At 39.6% G+C, this 16781-nt stretch overlaps 1 pseudogene; it reads right to left on the bottom strand.

Moving 5' to 3' along the window:
- Positions 1-831: 831 nt before the first annotated feature.
- LOC108527940 (actin-related protein 3 pseudogene) lies at positions 832-5416 on the bottom strand (annotated as a pseudogene).
- Between the last annotated feature and the right edge of the window lie 11365 nt (positions 5417-16781).

The following is a 16781-nucleotide window of genomic DNA, read 5'->3' as shown; positions in this document are numbered from 1 at the left end:
TTGGTTTTGTTTTCCTCCCCGGTAAATTAGGAAAGCTTTTAAAGTTTTTTGATACTTGGTAACCTACTGAATACATGTACATGACAGAAAAGGAAATAATGAGCCAAATTTGGCTCTCCAGATGCACGTGTGTGTGTGTGTGTATGAGAGAGAGAGAGAGAGAGAGAGACAGAGAGACAGAGAGAGAGAGGAGAGAGAGAATGAGGGAGAAGAAGGGAAAGAGAGGGAAGGAATATGTCTCTTGAGGTTTAATTTTTCCTCTAGGAACTCATCCTGACCAAGTATAAAGAGGAGAAGGAAAATCTGTACTTTGAAGAACTGCTGTCCTGGTGAATAGGTGAGGTCACTGTGGCAGCTCTCTAGCTCCAGGGGTATGGCGTGTGGTGGGTGGCTAGTGGGAGTGGGCTAATGGAGTGCAAAGTCTTTTTTGTAGGACACATGGAGCCCGGATTTGAAATCTCTGCCTAGCTAGGCTTGGTGATACGTGCAAGGGTATCATTAGTTACCTTCACCAGAACCTAGGGTCCATTCTCCTTGGGATCCTGAGATAAGTTAGGGGAGGTAGTGACTTGTTGACTTGGGAAATCTTAAACAATTCTATCGACCACATGAATTCCACTCCACCATGGCAGGCAGGCAATGCCCTGGCTTGAGACCAACTCAGAGAGGGAAACTTCCATGATGATTTGGAAGTCTCAGTAAGGTGTCTTCTACAGTATCCTCCAAATCCCACCCAGTTTGTCACCTCACAACTCATATTCTATTAACAAGAGAGGCCAGAGGGAGAAGTGTCCACTGTGTATTATGTCCTAACTACATCTCTGACAGCTGGTTGATAACTTCACTCTAGATCAGCTTTGGCCTTGAAGATCTCAGGTCATCTACCTTTCACAGGGAGTTGAGTCATTATTTTCTACTTGAGAGTCCTGAAAATGTGTAGCCAAGAAAGTATGAAAATAAGAAGATTTTTCTAAAGCTGCCAGATGGAATGAAAGAAAGAATAAAAGGAAAGATAATTTGAAAATATCTACTCAAGGCCATTTCACTCAGAGAAAAATGGTTTATTTGTGCTTGGATCACAAAGCAAGATTTGAACATTTCTCTTGAGTAATTTTCATTCATTTTATTTTACTATTAATTTTTTTAAAAAATTACAATCTGGCGTCAGCAGCCTCAGACCTCTGTGACCAAAATACATCAATGATCTTCAGTATCACTAATTACTATAACACTGTTTATACAGTCTTGCTGTGAGAAGGTCCTGTGGGTCCCCTTTAATTTCACAAAAACAATGACAGGGTGATAGTAACAGCTTTCGGGGTGGAGTTTCAGCCTTGAGCAGCACTTCAGGGGAATGACATGGGACCTTCTTCATCCCATTGTAATTGAGCTGCAATAGATGTATCCCAGAGGATTCTCTGTGGAGTGAGTCCGCATGAGATCCCTGAGATTTAATTGTTAATATCAGTGGTGCTGCAGCTGTTATTTACCAGCCTGTGAAGCCCATTTTCTTGGGTTACCAAATGATGTACAGTAATTAAATATATCTTCATCAAGCGCTTACCAATTTAACGTTGTATAGGCACAGCATCAGAATCTGTACTCATGGAACTTTCAATTTCTTTAAGGAAACACAGAACCTTACGTAGTAAGGGAAAACAGTGTATGATATATATCAAGATAAACAGTTAAGAATATAGGTGGTTAGGATCAGTTGGGGAAAATTGCTTGGGATAAGTAGGATTTGAGAGAGGCCTGAAGGTTAAGAGGCATGAGAGAAAAGGTGAAGGATGTTGCATTCTGGGTGGGGGAATTGGTAAGCAAAGGTATGGGGGTGGGAAAGAGGATGTTATATTTCAGGGACAATGAAGTGACTGTTAGCTAGTGTATTTGTTTCCTAAGGCTGCTGTAACCAATTACTATAAATGTATTCTCTCACAATTCCAGAGGCTAGAAGTGCTAGAATGAAGGTGTTGGCAGGGCTGGTTCCTTCTGGAGACTCTGAGGGAGAAACCGTGCTCTGCGTCTTTCCATCTTCAGGTGGCTGTCTGCACTGTTTGGTGTTCCTTGGCTTGTAGATGCATCCTTCCCATCTCTGCCCCCATCGTCACATGGCCTTCTCCCTTGGGTCTCTGTGTCTTTAGTCCTTCTTCCATTTCTCTTTTAAGACACTGGTCATTGAATTTAAGGCCCATCCTGAATCCAGGATGGTCTTCCCCAGAGATACTTGATTTAATGACATCTGTAAAGACCCTGTTTACAAATAAGACCACATTCACAGGTGCCAGGGGTTAGGACTTGGATGTATCTTTTGGCAGGACACTATCAACCCCCTATAGATAGTAAAAGAGAATAAGGTTGAATGGATGGAGTGGTCTGCTTGTGTCAGTTCCTGAATTTTTATGTCATAGTGGGGATTCCAATATAAACTTCTCAGCTATCATTCAACAATGGACATTTTTTGGGGGGGAAGGATAATGAAATGAGCTCATGTGGGGTAATTTGCATTGAGGATTGAGGAGAAATCAATCTAAAGGCCAGAAGAGTCAAGGTGCATGAACATGGAGTAAGGACTATAGGTCATTCTTACTTGGCAGGGGAAATACCATGATCACTAAGAACCGTAGGTCATCGTTAGTAGCAAGTGGTGATTTGCATACATCATGTGGTGTCTTGCTTAGATTTGCCTCTAACTCAAACCTCCTGGGTTGCTCCTATGGCCTTCAGTCACAGCCAAGGTGGAATCTGTACAGAACTATATCTGTACTAGCAAAAATCATCCTTTGTTGTATCCTAGTATAGTGTAGGTGGAGATGGAGTATATGACCTCTCAGGTTGTGGGAGCATCCAGTAGAGGAGCATGATGCTTTGAAAGCAACAGGCACAAAATATTTGTCTTTAATTAGCTAAGAGTTAGAATCAAGGAGAACCTGGAGTCAATGTGGCCAATATCAGGAGCAAACAAATTTGGCCGAGACATAGGTGTGCAACCACACAATGCACTAAGTCAGGAGACAACACACCTTATTTTTCCTGATGCCCACTTCTTCCCCTAAAAGTTTCTGTGTGCATGTCCTGCCCTTCAACTGTGTTACAATTTTCTTGAGAATAGTGACCATGTTTTAAGCTTATATCCCTTTAGCACAATGCTGGGTGCACAGCATATACTTAGCCAGTGCTTGCTTGCTTAATGGAAACAGCTACTGGCCTCCTTATACTTTTCAGTATTACAAACAAAAAACATGAAAAAATCAACGACAGTGATGAAGGTTTGCTGTAAAGTGGATGAATGACTCATAGTCCTTGTAGATCTTCCTATTGCTCCCAAAATTTCTGGGCATAGACTGTTGACCATATACACTATGGTTTGCTTGATGGATTCAGAGGAACAGGTAAGAAGGTGAGACCCAACTAGATCATCAAAACTCTCTCACTAAAAAGCAGCACCCAGGAGCACTTCAATTCTTTTCAAAAGCAACTGGAGAACGGAAAGTACAGAGATTGCATAAGATGTGTCTCTAAATCTGTTAGAACTGAAACTTACCATGAGAGCCCTAGACATTTAAAGTTATTCAATGTTTCAGCCTCTTTATTGGGAAAAAATAGAAATAACAAATTACTTTTGGGAACTAATGTTTTCATGAAAGTCCCACCAAAATCTGCATACATCGTTCTCAAATACATTTCATGTTATTGCAACAATTGAACAATACTAATGATCCTTTCTGAATTATTGTAAAAGTATTTGCCCATAAATGTTGCCAGCTTGGTGTTTACCATTAAAGAGCAGAGAGGAAACAAGTCCATTAAAACCACCCCAAATCAGCTAATAGAGATTTGAGCCCTGGCACTGTCAGTCATTCCTGCCATAGGAGCGTTAATAAGAGAGGTCAACATCTTCTTCCTCAGAAGTAGACAATTGTTTGCACACACAGCACCAGCTTCTCTGACTGCCCCTCACACACTGGGTCTGAGATAAATGCTTAGACATGTGAACTAGACGGAAATCTCAACATGAGGAGGCTAAATAGTGTGGTAATACTGAAATGTTATGAATACTGCTTTTTTAGCACATGAAGTATAATTGGTCCAACAATCTTGCCTTTACTTTTTTTTTAACAAGAAAAAGAATATGAGTAGACTTTATCTAAGATATTAACTTCTTAGTTCTAAAAGCACTTGTAACAAAAACCAAATTGTTTTTGTGGGGAGGATGGTAGAAATTCATAATTACTGGGATTCCTTGTCTCATGAATGAGTAATGCTAAGTGTCATAGGGCTACTTAAAAAAATGCGATTATTTATCTTTTACGTTGTTAAAAAGCAAATACATTGCATAAAGTTGATTATTTTAACTATTTTAAGCATATACTTCAGTGACATTAAATACATTCACGTTGTGTGTGAGGCTACTTAAAAAAATTTAACTTGGTCACTTTTTTCCTTCAAAATATAAAGACAACACTCAAAGTCCCTGCATATCCAGTTCAGTAAGGTTAATATTCTTGCAGAGAAAACTCTGATATCAGCTCAGCTCTCATACCTTTTTTTTTTTTTTTAAAACAGCGTCTTGCTCTGTCACCCAGGCTGGAGTGCAGTGATGCCATCTCTGCTCACTGTAACCTCCATCTCCCTGGTTCAAGAAATTCTCATGCCTCAGTCACCCAAGTAGCTGGAATTACAGGTGTGCATCACCACGCCCATCTAATTTTTGTTTTTGCAGTAAAGGTGGGGTTTCACCATATTGGCCAGGTTGTTCTCAAACTCCTGACCTCAAGTGATCCGCCCGCCTTGACCTCCCAAAGTGCTGGGATTACAGGTGTGAGCCACCCTGCCCAGAATGATTATTCTGATCATTCTGACTTGCTTCCTCTGCTACCTCTTAGGTAGTTGTGTGAAGTCATGATAAGCAAATTCTGGGTGAAAAAAGATTTCAAGTCACAAAGATCTCTCATAACCAACGTCAATGGAAAATTCTTTCTTTGAGATTGCCCTGATTCCAGTGTACTGTTTAATCCACTTGGCCCATCTGTGTCATACTTGTTAAATTCTTTTACTAAATCTGGGCAGACATGACTATAGCACTCCTTTACTGCTGTAACTGTTTCCAGGGATTGCTCTGAACGAATTTCTACTTCTCAGCCTCTGAACAGTTACTGAATGAAATATGTGATGCTTGCCCTATGATTGGAATGTGCTTATGGCAGTTGCCAACCCCATATCCTTCAGTTGGAGGTGGGACGGGAGTGCCACCATCTTTACTATCTCTTCCCATACCAGTCAATGTCTGTTTTCTTATTTGTTTTGATGCTCAGGATGCTGCTAATGCAAGAACAGCCTGCATGGCTATGTATAAGCCTGGAATATTGAAGAACTCAAATACTATTTCGGTAGCATATTCTGTTTGCTGGAGCATTCAGTGGAAGTTTAGTCAAAAGAAAGTAATGACCTTCATGTTCTGCTTTAAGTGTTTAAAGATTACTTACTCCAAACCTTTCTTTCAGCAATCTTCAACTAAACCATGGTGGGTTCACCACTTCATGGTATATGTGGCTTTTTCCTGTTCCATCATCCCCAAAGAAGAAGTCTACGACATTGGCTTTCTTTATCACCCGCTTTTGAGATTAATTGCCCACTTTTGCTGAATTCTTGAAAGCAATACATCAAGGGATAATAAACTATTGTTCTATACTTGCAACATGTTTCAGTTTTGTATACTCAGTGCCACAATCCACCAAACACACTGGTAGCTGTCCCACCATCTTCTTTCACTCCTGCTGCTATCACCCTTCCTTCCCTCTTGCTGCCCCACGGCTTTATCTGGTCAGTACTGGTTTGAGATTGATGGCAGGAGATGGGGACTTTCTAACCCTCCCTAGCTGGATACCCTCTCTTACAACTTCTTCCTCTTTCACTGCCTTTTCCCAGGAACTCAAGATGGTCCATTGGTGCCCATGCCCCAGTCAGACCCAGGCCAGGCCCAACCTAGAGTATTCTGTATAATTGTTTTGAATGGAAGTTATAGGGGCAGTAGAATAATACTTTGATTTCTAGATTTTTTTTTTTTTTTTTGCCTCAGCGTTTATTTTAAATGGCCTAAAAGTCAAGCCTAGTCTAGACAATGTTGGCAATAATCTAATCTCAATAGATTAGAAATGAAGTATGAAGAGAGCCAAATGGAAGCAGTACCTAGGCTAAGATCACCTAGGAATATAAAAGAGATGGCGATGGAGAGATACTGAATGATGCAACCAAGTGTGGTCACAAGTACAAATGTTTAGGTTGAAATGTGGGAAGGAGGTGACATATCTGGAGAGGAACTGAGGAAGTGAGCAGGAGGTGCATGTGAGGGGAAGTTGAGGTCACTATGTAAGGTATGTTAGGTATATTTTGACTGATTAGCTCTCTGGACAATACTGTCAAACTTAGATGAATATCTGAATGCCCTGTGGTGTTAAAAAAAAAAAAAGATAAAGCTGTATGGGTCCTGCCTGAAACTTGTTGAATCAGAATCTCCAGGGTAGTATTTGTTTTAGAAAGCTTTTTAGGAGATGAGTTGAGGAAGATATATTTAACCCAGAGGAATAATTTTATAATGTTGCAGAAACTAGTTTCTACCTCTGAATAAAAGGGAGGTGGCCTGAGGAGTTAACAGTACCACCGACAAAAAGGACAGGGGTTGTTTTTCACTCAGCAAACAGATTGTGGACTCAAGAAGGTAGCTCTGCATTGCTAGGGATGTTTAAGAACATGCAAGACAAACTCATGTGATGAAATGGGATAAGAGAGGAAGGCTTTGAGGACCTGCACAGATCAGAAGTGGCTGGTGGGGGGACCCTGCTATTGGCCTGTTGTAGCTCCTCTGTGAGGAAGAATAGCTCTCCAGAGAGGGAAATGGAGATTGATGATATGACAGTGCAGTCCAAAACAGTAAGCTTGAATAGAAAAGGCCAAAACACACACAGGAGTGGACTCAAGTCTTTGATGTCACTGGAGATGTTGATGTCTTGCCTTAGTTCCTAGGAAAGGAGAGTTGCTGAACAAAGTGAGATTCACAGTTGTGTACCAAGTGTTTGTATTGAGTTATAAGTGCACGCAAGGTGATGGCTTCATATATTCGAAGTCAGTATATCCCTAGTATTTGATTTAATCATATTAAGACTATAGTGCACCAAAAGCTCCATAAAACCAGATACTTGGCTTATTTTGTTTGCTGGTAAATCCCCAGCATCAATAACAGTGCCTGGCACGTAGTAATGGATGTGGATCTTCAATAAGTGTTGAACGAACGAATGAATGAATCCATTGTTTAAAAGATGCAATCAAGAACAGCAGAAATCTGGCTGGGCACAGTGGCTCACACCTGTAATCCCAGCACTTTGGGATGCCGAGGTTGGCAGATCACTTAAGGTCAGGAGTTCGAGACTAGTCTGGCCATCACGGTGAAACTCCATCTCTATTGAAAATACAAAAATTAGCCGGGTGTGGTGTTGCACGCCTGTGATCTCAGCTACTCGGGAAACTCCGAGGCAAGAGAATTGCTTGTACCTGGGAGGTAAAGGTTGGTTGCAGTGAGCTGAGATTGTGCCATTGCACTCCAGCCTGGGTGATAAGAGTGAAACTCCATCTCAAAAAAAAAAAAAAAAAAAAAAAAAAAAAAAAAAAACCCGGTAGAAATCCCCTGAACCCAGATGAACCGTACCACCAAACAAATTGAGACTGCACATCATCCCATTCACAGAGGTGAATATAAAATTGATGTTGAAACTTGATCTCAGCTAATTGTTTGTCTTCTTATTTATTCTCCTATTATTTATTGGGGAGATTAGTATTTTGAGTCTTTCTTCCTCCCAAATTAAATCAATTTTCAGAACTTTCATTTGTACTAAGTGTAAATAATGTCAAATACTTTGTGTATTACTCTTCCAAGTGCATTACATTGTTTAACTTGAAGAGATGATGTCTTAGTATCAAATTTGAATAATCATTTTATAATGGGGAAAGATTTCCTTTTCAATGGTAGTTTTTTTGCTTTGAAATTCTTATTGATATTCAAAATTTAGAGAATTATAGTGCCAAGTGATTTAACATATATTAGAATGAACAGGGTATGACACTCTCAACAGTAAAGAGAAGATATCTGTGGGCTTACAAGGATAGAATCTACATTTCTCCTTTCCTCTTGTGTTCTTGGAGTGGCAAAAGATGATTCTTTCTTGTTGTGGATCTAAAGGATATGTTGTATGTGTTGGCAATTTCTTCCCTTACTCATGAAGAAGTTATGCTAATAGTAACCAGGATCTAATGGCATCCTTGGCATTTGATTTGATTTTGGAGAGACTAAACCAGGTACCACGCCTCATCCAAGCAGCCATAAATAGCATTTGAAGTGTTTGCCTAACTGTCCATGGGAAAGGCCAACCATAAATTCTAGATATTCCACAGACCACCCAGAGAATTCTGGCAGGATACACACACACACACACACACACACACACACACACACACACACACACAAAACCACCACTAAGAGACAGCCACTCAGGATTAGGCAAGTGATGGTCACTAGCCACTGGCAAACTTTGGCAAAAACATCAGTTATCATTTCCAGCTTTGAGGGTTTGCCTTGTGTCCAGAGCCCATATCAAACGTATTGCTGCAATTAAATAGATTTTTTACCACAGTGAGTTTCATTGGAATGTTTCCTTGCACTTCTGTGATGCATATAAATGAGGTGAAAATATTATTTTGCTTTCTTCAGAGCCAGAAATGTAAAGATTATGAAGAACAGCTGTCATCATAACATAGAAGCTCTTGAAAACAGTCTGTGACTTAAAGCAAATCATTTTCTTCCCATGTATTAATTATCTAACATTATGAATTTCTGCGAAGCCTATAGAACCAGGCTTATGTTTTCTTATGCTGTTTTTATATTGGAGTTGCATGACAGTTACTTCCTATTTTCTTTTCAAGGGGGAAGATGGGTGGAAATTCTTTGTAAGCTGTAAAATGCCATTCATATTTAAACCGCCATAATTTCTACAGTTTTAAAAATTGCACTTGGTACTATTTTACAAGGGTTTTTTAAGGGCTTATTGATTATGTTTCTGGTAGTATTTCACTCAGAAGATGTCTCTTGTCCAGTGTGCACATCTATAAGAAGAAATTATTCTGTCTGCTTGCACTGCTGCACGCTTTGAAGAAAGCGTTCTGTAGCTACCAGCAGAATTCTGTGGTTCAAATAATGCCAGAAGCATTTCTGCTTAGATAATCGTATGAAGCCAGGTGGGATTAATTAGAGACACTATATGCTCACAACTGAGGCACCAGCTTTGGTTCCATTCCCGTGACTTCCTGGCACCACTGTTGAGCTAAGAATTCTAGCTAGTGACGGTGGAGTTCAGACTCACCACCCCCATCAGGAAACTTTGAGGAGAGTTTAAAGATACTAGGGCCTATGCCTCTCCCTGTTACTGCTCTTTTGGGTGACAGGTACAGGGCAGAGAGAAACCCTGTCCTCTGGGTGAGTGACGGTGAAAGGACCAAGTCTTCTGTGTGGTGATCAGGTTGGGGTGGCTCCTGCTGCTGCCACTAATCCTAGCATTTTGGGTTTTCTCCCCATAGCCTTTCCTCCTGGATCTGTGGGAAACCTGTCCTGATCCAGCCTCCTCAAGTCCTGAGAGCTGGGCCTGGGTGGAATTGACTGAGGCCAAATCAAGGATTTGGGAGCAAAGAGCAATTTATGTTCCCCTCAAAGGCAAAGGCAAAGGCAAAGTTGACCTGGGATACAAAGAACTGTCTAAATCCTGTAGTCCAAAAAAAAACAAAAAAAAAAAGGTGGAGAATGAGAACTTTGCTGTGGAAGGTCAGCAACAGAGAACATAAAAGATGGAATAAACTGAGTGGACTTGGAGAGTACTGAGGCAATGATGCATCCATCCCTCAATTTCCTTTTGGCCTGAAGTCTAATTTGTGAAAGCAATTTTCCTTCTACATTAGGTTTTCATTGCTTATAGCTCCTTATATCTGACACCTTGTTGAGTTGTACAGGGACTTGGGGACCCATCCAAAGGATGCTTTGCCTTTTCCTCCTCACCTTCACCAGGTGACTTTGATGCATTTGTGGAGGAGAGTTCCTGCTATGGAGGTCTAGACATTGAACTTTGGGGAGTAGAAAGCTCCCATGGAAATATCCCAGGTTTCTATATTAAATGATTATTTCTAAAGACAAGTACCTGCATATATATTTTGTTTACTTATTCAATCCAAATGATTAGACATTGAACAGTCAGCTTGGGCTGCTATAACGAAATGCTGTGGACTGAGTGACTTAAACCAGAGAAGTTTATTTCTCACAGTTCTGGAGGCTAGGAATTCCACGATTGAGGTGCCAGCAGATTCAGTGCCTGGTGAAGTCCCCTTACTAGCTTTCAGGTTGCCACCTTCTTGCTGTATCCCCACATGGTGGAGAGATAACTCACTGTGGTCTCTCTCCCTATTCGTATAAGGACACCAATCTCATCATGGTCATGAGTCATGAGCCTCACCCTCATGACTACATTTAAACCTTGGGAAGAAACTACTTCCCAAGGCTTCACGTCCAAATTCATCATACTGGGGGTACGGCTTCAATATATGAATTTTGGGAGGACATAAACTTTTAGTCTATAACTAGGTGAAAAAAATAATGCAGTTGAACTGTGACTCAGTTTCCCCCTGACTATCTGGGGGATGCTCCAAGTGGAATGGGGAAAAGAAGGCAGGTGCCTAGTCAATGTGGTTCTGGACTCCAGGTAAATATACTCATGAAACACGCTAGCAGAAGGGTCTTTTCTGTGGAATGCTCTGAGCAGGATATCCTTGAAAAAATGACATGAAAGCTGGGTTATAACACAGAGATGTTTCATAAAATGCTCCCTTATGGTAGGAGATATCAGCACAAAACCTCCACCGTGGACCTCGTCTTTCACTCTGGGCCGGAGAGTTGATGTCTGTCATGAACCGAAAGGAGCTGGGGAACTGCTCTCAATGTCCCCAACTTCTCTCTGCTTTTCTGGAACCTGAATCTTTTATTGGATTACCTGACTCTTTTACATCATGATGAAAGCTTGACACTGGCTATAATATTGATTTGTGTGGGTCTGACCCTTTGTGTCAGATCAGGCAATAATAAAATATAGCAAATACACAAAATGGTTCCAAGTACATGTGTTTGTCTAAGATCTACTTATTTCTATTCTTAGCTTTTTTTTTTTGTTGGTAAAAAATTGTCCACATACAATTTATAGAGAAGAATAAAAGACAGAAATTTTAATCAGTTTCTTTAAGTATTCAATGGATTATTTTTTCTATTGTTTTATTGTGGTAAAATATACATGACATAAAATTTACCATTTAGCCATTTAAAGTGTATGAATCAGTGGCATTAAGCTTACTTGCATTCTTGTGCACTCATTGCCACTATCCTTCTATTGAAGGTTTTCACTATCCCGGACAGAAACACTGTCCTCATTAAACAGTAACTCCCCATCTCCTTTCCCCCTAGCCACTGGTAACCACCAATCTCCTTTCTGTCTTCATGAATTTGCCTATCCTAGGTACCTCACTTAGTGGAATCATACAATTTGTCCTTTTATGTTTGGCTTATTTCACTTAGCGTACTGTTTGCAAGGTTCATTCGTGTTGTAGCATGTATTATGATGTCATTTCATTTAAAGGCTCATTAATATTCCATTGTGTATACATACCACATTTTGTTTATCCATTCATCTGTTGATAGACATTTGGGTTTCCAGGCTTTTGGCTACTGTGAATAATGTTGCTATGAACTTCGGTGTACAAATATCTGAGTCCTTGTTTTCAATAGTTGGTGAATATAGTCAGAAGTAGAATTGCTGAATCATGTGGTAATTCTATGTTTAACTTTCTGAGGAGCCATTATAACGTTTCAGTGGCTGTGTCATTTTACATTCCCACTAGCAATATGCAAGAATCACAATTTCTCCACCTCCTTGCCAACACTTTCTATTTTCCATTAAAAAACCATTGTTACCCTAATGGGTATCTATTTTTAAGTGTCTCGTTATTAAATAACCAAAAGGTAAATAGCATTTCACTACTTTCTAGCTTGCCCCTCTGAGCAGCTAGTTCCATCTTTCTGGACCAGCCTCGACTCTGGAACAGTCCTGTCCCTGGAGTGAAACTGCCAAGCCTGCACTGCTAAGCAAACTCCTTGGAGGACTTAGCTGTTATAATTCCCTGGTTGTCACCTCCAGCCAACATTTTTGGGTAATTGATGGGAGATTAACAGAGAAACTTGTGGGACAATTTGGAACTACTAGTATGACTTCATTTAACAAGAATAGTTAAAGAATAATGATAAGTTTGCATCAATTTTCTTTACAGGGCCTTTCTCTAGTGTTCTGTCCGAACTGGCTTTGATTATCTATGCAGGTGAAGAGGGATTTGACATATGTTACCTGAGCCATTGCTCTGTTAATTGTCTTATTCTTTGTGTTATGATTTGCCTTCTAGACAGTTGAAAGGTGATATTTGTTTAATGAAAGTGATTTTATTTTCCAATGTGATTATTGATATTTTGAATATAATATTCATTAAGTATCATTGCTAAATTTAAATTGCTAATTGCTTAAATCTTCAGTGCATTAGAAGGGCATGCACATTCTGAATGTCACAGCTTGCTTTTCATGTATTTACTTATTTGTTTTTGTTGCTAGTAAAACAAATATCTGCTCACTTTAGATCTTTAGGGCTTGTCTGCTTCTGTTTACCACTGAAGCCCAAACATTTGGACTGCAGTTGGCACTACAGAGATAGGAGGACGGGCTGGAGACTGTTCGCCCTCCAGGGTTGTTGATAAAGCTGTCAGCCAGGTTGTGGGGGTAGAATTCTGGCAACAGCTGTGTTCAGAATTTCTTAAGCTTAGCCAACTGGCAAGGGATATAATCAAAGGGAATGAATATGACAATCTAACTCCCTGCTACATAAACACACACACAAACATACACACACACATGCATGCATGATAACATTCAAGTTGATTCTGGGATATACTGTGAGCTATAGCAATCTCTAAACATGTTCAATTTGAAACGCTGAATGCAATATGTGCTTTACTTAACTTTTTAAGTTTTTAAACATAGAAAACCTACTAAAGGTCTTAGGTCTGTCTTTTGGGACCTTACGTAAGTAGCCAGTTTTGTAAAATAAATCTTACGATCTTATAAAAAAGTTTAGGTTCATAAATTATATTCTGTATATTTTAATTGAAATAGTACTTATAAGGGCCTTCTAAATGTTTTCATAATTTTTTCTTTATCATTTGTAAACTTAAAGTGGGTTTTCAGAGCTATGGATCATTTATGAAGGCTGGGGTAGATTATAAATTGGTACACCTTTCTGGATTGTAACTTGGCAATATATATGAGAAGCATTCAGAGTTTGAATAACCATTGATCCAACCATCATTCTTCCACTATTTTTTCCTAAGGAAATAATGAAAAGTACGTGGAAAGATACAGTGACAAAGATATAAGCATATTCAATGCAGTGTTGTTTCTTATAATAAAACATGTTAGATTTAAGATAAAATTATCTATGTAATGAGATATCATGTAAGTATCAAAAAGGCTATGGAAGAATGTTTGAGGGTTTACTTTAGATGTCGCCCTGATTGGATTAAGGAATATCTGAAGAACTGATAAATCATTACTTCCGAGTGTGCCTGTGATGCTCTTTCCAGAGGAGATGGGCATGTGAGTTGGTGAACTGAGTGGGAAAGATCCAGCCTTAATGTGGACAGGCAACTTTCAATTTACTGGGGGGTCAGATAGACCAAAAAGGCAGAGGAACGGTGAATTCCCCCTTTCTCTCTCCTGGAGCTCCTGCCAATAAGGACATCAGAACTCTGACCTCTCTGACCTTAGAACTGTGGTACTTACACTAACAACTCCCTGGGTTCTCAGACATTTGGCTTTTCTGGTCTGAGGCTTTGGGACTTGGACTGAGCCATGCTACAAGCATCTCAGGGTCTCCAGCCTTCATGATCGTATGAGCCAATTTCCCTAATAATTTCCCTAATCTCTTCTCGTGTGTGTGTGTGTGTGTGTGTGTGTGTGTATTTATATCATCTGTCTATATCTATATATCTTACTACATCTGTCTCAGCCTCCACATCTTACATGGCATCAGGCAAAGAGAGCTTGTGTAGGGGAACTCCCCTTTTTAAAACCATCAGATCTCATGAGACTTATTCACTATCACGAGAAGAGCACAGGAAAGGTCCACCCCCATGATTCAATTACCTCCCACTGGGTCCCTTCCATGACATATGAGAATTATGGAAGCTACAATTCAAGAGCTCTGTCTCTCTGGAGAACCCCGACTAATACAAATATTTAATGACAGAAAAAAATATATGATACGTTAAAAATTTAAAAGTATGCTTTTAAACAATATGTATGATATCTACAGAAGAAGGTCTTCAGAGTATTGGGATGTATATCTAAATCTCAGGATTATGAGTTTTTTTTTTTCCTTTGGTTACCTATCCTTTTGAAAATTTATGTACTAAATAATTTTTTTAAACAATACCCAAAGTGGTCATAAAAAAATTTTAAATGTGTCTAACATATATATAATTCTTTGCAACTCAATTTGTTATTAACTCAACTGTAGCTATCTGGTTAAGGGTAAAGTTCTTCATTTAAAAAGCTGCTTTTATTGAGTGTTTATAACCACTAAATAGTTTTATAATCTTGAGGTTATCCAGTCCACAGAAGCAAGAGGAAGAGGTGCCAGAGAGGAGTCAGAGAGGAATGAGGAGAGAGAGAGAAACACAAATATGAGATTAAATTACATTTCTATTTAATTTTCAAATTATCTGTAATGACTTTAAGCATGGATTCATCTGGAAAACTTCTAAGTATTATATTGAACTTGGCATTAGTGGCCTGGGGCATGTTAGAGTAAAACTTTAAAATATGCCTAAAAGAACTTTATCTTAAGATTCATTCATTTTAGGTGTACATTTTGCTAATGTCATGAAACACTTTTCAGGTAGAGTATGCTTTGGTGGTAAATTATATAAAGTGGTCATACTACCAAGTAACACTTATATATTCTCAAAGCTCTTATGGGAGCTTCTTTAATTAGGGTAGCTTATTTGTTTCTGCAGTAGAACCATGACTGGGTAAGGTGAAGGACCGCTATGAATGTGATCAGAGGGTAACAGAAAATTGCAGGTCCTGGAAGGGATGGTATGTGGCTGGCTGGTGGCCTGGCCAGTGCTTGGTGGTATTTAATACAGTTAGAGTTCTCCATTCAGCTTACTGTGCTGCTGTGCTTCCTTTTAAGGAAAAGATGCATTATAGTGCAGGCGATGGTAAAAGGAGATGTGGATGACAATATCTTTGGTCATTTGGAAATGTTGACTCTACAGTACAAAGAAAGACTTACGGGCATCAGAGAACCTGAATAGGTTGTGGACAGACAAGAAGAGATGTATGTATTAGTCCATTCTCACATTGTAATAAAGACATACCCCAGACTGGGTAATTTGTAACTGAAAGAGGTTTAATGGACTCACAGTTCCACATGGCTGGGGAAGCCTCACAATCATGGTAGAAAGCGAAGAAGGAACAAAGTCACATCTTACATGGTGACAGGCAAAGAGCGCTTGTGCAGGGAAACTCCTCTTTATAAAACCATCAGATCTTGTGAGACTTATTCACTGTCATGCGAAGAGCACAGGAAAGATCCACCCCATGATTCAATTACCCCCCACTGGGTCCCTCCCATGACATGTGGAGATTATGGGAGCTACGATTCAGGATGAGATTTGGGTGGGGACACAGTCAAACCACATCAATGTTTAACTGGTAATGTGTGGAAGCCACTCTTCATTTCTCGCTGTGTAAATGGACATGAAATCACAGTTGTCATTATGGAAAGAGCAGTGAACAGGCTCCTGAGGCAGGGCTCTAGTCTTAGCTTTCTTTTGACCAGACTCTCTGAGTTTGAGTGCATTTACATGTTATATTAACAGTTTAACTACATGTAGGAATTCTAAGGTCCCTTCTGGAATGATGTGCTCTTGTTTGAATAGTGGAAACTGTAATACATTGGGGTTACTACAGAAATTCCTAACTCATCATTATCCCTTCATTTGGGTTGCCAACCAAAATCCTCCAGGTACAGTGAATCAGGACTGCTCATCACTGAGCTCTCTAGCAATTCCAGCCATCTAGAATTATTCTAGATTGGAACACAGTATCTGTTTCCCGTCCTTGGTTTTGGAAACTTTCTTAGACTCCACACTGTGGCTTTCTGCATGTGGTTCTCCACCGCCTCTTGCTTCTGCATGTGCCCTGCCTTCTCTGGTTTCAGCTCTTCCACAGCTTCTGGAGGGAGACTAAGGAAAGTTATGAGACATGTTAATAAGTTATTATAACATCTGCTTTTAAACTAGTTGAACAAGTATAAAATTCAATTTTTTTATTTTAAGTTTCAGGTTTTTTAGGTTTCAGTTTTAGGTTTTATTCCTTCATTTATTGATTCACAAAAGATTTATTNGTTTATAACCACTAAATAGTTTTATAATCTTGAGGTTATCCAGTCCACAGAAGCAAGAGGAAGAGGTGCCAGAGAGGAGTCAGAGAGGAATGAGGAGAGAGAGAGAAACACAAATATGAGATTAAATTACATTTCTATTTAATTTTCAAATTATCTGTAATGACTTTAAGCATGGATTCATCTGGAAA

Source organism: Rhinopithecus bieti, unplaced genomic scaffold (assembly GCF_001698545.2).
Source record: "Rhinopithecus bieti isolate Rb0 unplaced genomic scaffold, ASM169854v2 scaffold_4640, whole genome shotgun sequence".
NCBI classification, from domain to species: Eukaryota; Metazoa; Chordata; class Mammalia; order Primates; family Cercopithecidae; genus Rhinopithecus; species Rhinopithecus bieti.
Note: the sequence above shows the minus strand (reverse complement) of the source record. Positions and strands in the feature narration are given on the sequence as shown.